Raw genomic sequence first — 3,526 nt, 5'->3', positions numbered from 1 at the left:
GAGATCATCCAGGAGCATGGAGTTATTGAGCTCCTCTCGTTCAGGAAGTAATCATCTTCGAACACTGGGGAACTCTACTTCTGCGGGAATCATGCATTCCGCTCCGCACACCAGAGCGAAAGGGATTTCTCCCGTTGCTCGCCTTGGGATGGTACGGTGGGACCAGAGGGCTCCCTCGAGTTCGTCGGCCCACCTACCTTTTTTGGCCTCTAGGCGTTTCTTCAGTCCGTCGAGAATGGTTTTATTAATCGTTTCAGCTTGTCCGTTACACTGCGGATACCTGGGCGTCGACTTGTTAAGTCGTATCTTCCATTTTTCGCAGAACGCCTCGAATCGGGTGGAGATAAACTGAGATCCGTTATCGGTTACGATCTCGTAAGGAACTCCATGCCTACAGATGATGTTTCTCTATACGAAACTTTCGACTTGGACATCTTTTATACTCGCGTACGAATCTGCCTCTACCCATTTTGAAAAGAAATCGGTGAGGACTAAAAGAAAACGCTTTTGCTTTGAATTATAAAGGGGTCCAACAATATCCATGGCCCAGCGCATAAAGGGGTAGGGCGATGTGATGGAGGAGAGAACTTTGGCTGGTTGTTGGATGGTTGGGGCATGCCTCTGGCATTTTTCGCATTTTCGTGCGAACTTTTTGCAATCTCCCATCATCGTTGTCCAGTAGTATCCATGGCGTTTGATTTTCACTGCCAGCGATCTTCCACCGGAAAGGTTGCCGCAGGACCCAGAATGTACTTCTTCCATCACTTTTCTTGCTTTTTACCTTTCCAGGCACGCCATGAGTGGTCCGGAGAATCTACATTTGTAAATTTCGTCGTCCACTGTTACGTAACGCGCGGCCTGTGTTCGGACTTTGCGGGCTGCCCATTTCTCGGTGGGCAGGTGTCCGTTGATAATGTAGTTTCAAATTGTCTGCAGCCATGGGGTATCGCAGCCGTAATCAGATTGCTCCGATTGCGGTTGTATCATAACTTCTTCTTCGTCATCTTGACCTTCTATGAGGTTGACGACGATTGGTGGTCCGATGCTCGGATGTTTGATAAACTCGACCGGAATTACCCTTTTAAGTCCTGGGTCAGAACTTGATGCTAATTTTTCTTATCTTCAAGCCGTGAGAAAAACGCAGCCCTGCGATGAGTGCTTCGTATTCGGCCTCGTTGTTTGAGGCGTGGAATTCCAGCCTGAATGATTGCTCTAAGATCTCGCTCGTCGGAGATGTGAGACGAATTCCGATGCCTATTCCTAGCTTGGACGAGGATCCGTCGACGTGGAGGAGCCAAGTGGATCCTCGTTGGTTATGGTCTCTGTCGGTAGTTCGACCAAGAAGTCTGCAAGCACTTGTGATTTTGCGCTTGTTCTTGGTCGGTACTTGATATCGTATTCACCCATTTCGACCGCCCATTTGGCTAACCGGCCCGATTGACTCGGGCTATGCAGAATCGTCCGTAGGGGAAAAGTCGTGAGGACGATGATCGTGTGGGATTGGAAATATGGTCTTAGTTTTCGGGCCGACGTTACGACCGCATGCTAATTTTTCCATTGGCGGGTACCTAGATTCGGCATCCAGCAAGGTTTTGCTTATATAGAAAATAGGTTTTTGTTCGCTGCGTTCTTCCCTGATCAGCACGCCGCTCACAGCTGTTGCCGATACAGCGATGTACAAGAACAAAGGTTTCCCCTCCACGGGTTTTGCGAGGACTGGAGGGGAAGCTAAATACCGCTTCAGCTGTTGGAAAGCGTTTTCGCATTCTTCCGACCATTCAAATTTTTTATTTCCCCGTAAGACATCGTAGAAGGGCAGGCCTTTGTCTTCTAAGTGCCGCGACCCTACCGGTCAGCGTTTGGACTTCCCGCTTATTCTTCGGTGAAGCCATCTCGATCAGTGCGTTGATCTGTTTTGGATTAGCTTCGATGCCGCGGAATGTGACTTGGTAGCCGAGGAATTCCCCTGATGCCACTGCAAACCTGCATTTTGTCGGGTTTAGCTTCATGTTATGGGAATTTAGCTGCGCAAAACATTCCTCGAGATGTGAAACGTTATCCTTTGCTTGGAGGGATTTGATGAGCATGTCGTCGATATAAACCTCCATCGTTTTACCGAGTTGTTTGAAGAACATACGGTAAAACGAGTCGTTGGTAAGTTGCGCCATCATTTTTGAGGCCGAAGGGCATTTACCTTGTAGCAATAGGTTCCGCGATCAGTAATGAACGCAGTCTTCTCGCGATCGTCAGAGTTCATCCTAATTTGATTATAACTTGAGAAGACTTCCATGAAAGACAGAAGTTCGTTACCCGCCGTTGCTTCTACTAATCGATCGATATGCGGCAGAGGGAAACTATCTTTTGGACAGACCTTGTTTAGGTCGGTATAATCCATGCAAACTCGCCATTTCCCATTTTTCTTTTTAACTACTACAGGGTTAGCGAGCCAGTCTGGATACCTCACTTCCGTTATTGACCCGACTTTAAGCAATTTTCCGACATCTTCGTTTACCGCGGAAGCCCGTTCGGGTCCTAGCTGCCGCCTTTTTTGTTTGACGGGTTTGAAGGTCGGATCGATATTTAATTCGTTACACGTTATTTTAATGTCGATCCCTGGCATATCTTCCGCGGCCCATGCGAAAGTATTGAGGTTCTTTTTTAGACAGGTTATGAGCTCTGTCCTCAAAGGCTCGCGAAGATTGGCTCTGATCTCGACGCATCATTCCGGAGATGCTACGAGACTGCCAGAAGAGTTCGCGTTTTTCCTCTAGGGCCGTGATGTTACGAGACTGCCAGAAGAGTTCCGCCGAATCTTGACTTCGCGAATCCTTGTTCGAGACCTTTTTCTCCGCTTTTCTAGGAGTGGTCTTGAGGTCTGGTCTTTTTCGTTTTTGTTCTGCGGCGTAACACACCTTTGATACTCTTGTGTGTCCCCATATTACCTCGACTCCGTTAGGGGTTGGGAACTTGAGGCAAAGATGGCACGTTGATGGGATGGCACGCATGGTGTTCGACCATGGTGTTCCCATGATAACGTTGTAAGATGCGGGACGGTCAACGACTAGAAACTCTGTGACTCTTGTCAAGGTTCCGGCTTTGACCGCGAGATTAATCGATCCGTAGGCCACGGTAGTTTCTCCCGAAAGTTCCAGTAGTGGGCTAGGGTATTTCACGATTTCGGATTGATCGATCCCCATTTTTTCGAGAGTATCCTTGAAGATGATATCGGCTGAACTTCCGGTGTCGATTAGCACCCTAGCGACGTATATATCTCGGATCGTTAGCTCTATAACAAGGAGATCGTTTCGAGGTTTGGCTCGATCGACCGTTGCTCCCCCCTAGAACGAGATGTCATTCGCGCACGTCGAGTCTTGCATTTCGTTCCTGGTCGTTGAGTGGGCTTTTGTGGGTTAGATTGTTCCGTAGAGCCCTCTCCTTCTAGCGCCAAACTGTGGGAACCGAAATCCTCACTGTCGATTTCCGATTAAATTAGGAAAGTAGGAGAACCCTAGTTTCCCAGAGGTCC

The sequence above is a fragment of the Brassica oleracea genome, chromosome C8, assembly GCF_000695525.1.
Source record: "Brassica oleracea var. oleracea cultivar TO1000 chromosome C8, BOL, whole genome shotgun sequence".
In the NCBI taxonomy this organism is placed as follows: domain Eukaryota; kingdom Viridiplantae; phylum Streptophyta; class Magnoliopsida; order Brassicales; family Brassicaceae; genus Brassica; species Brassica oleracea.
The sequence above is the reverse complement of the archived record's forward strand: the minus strand, read 5'-3'. Positions refer to the sequence as shown.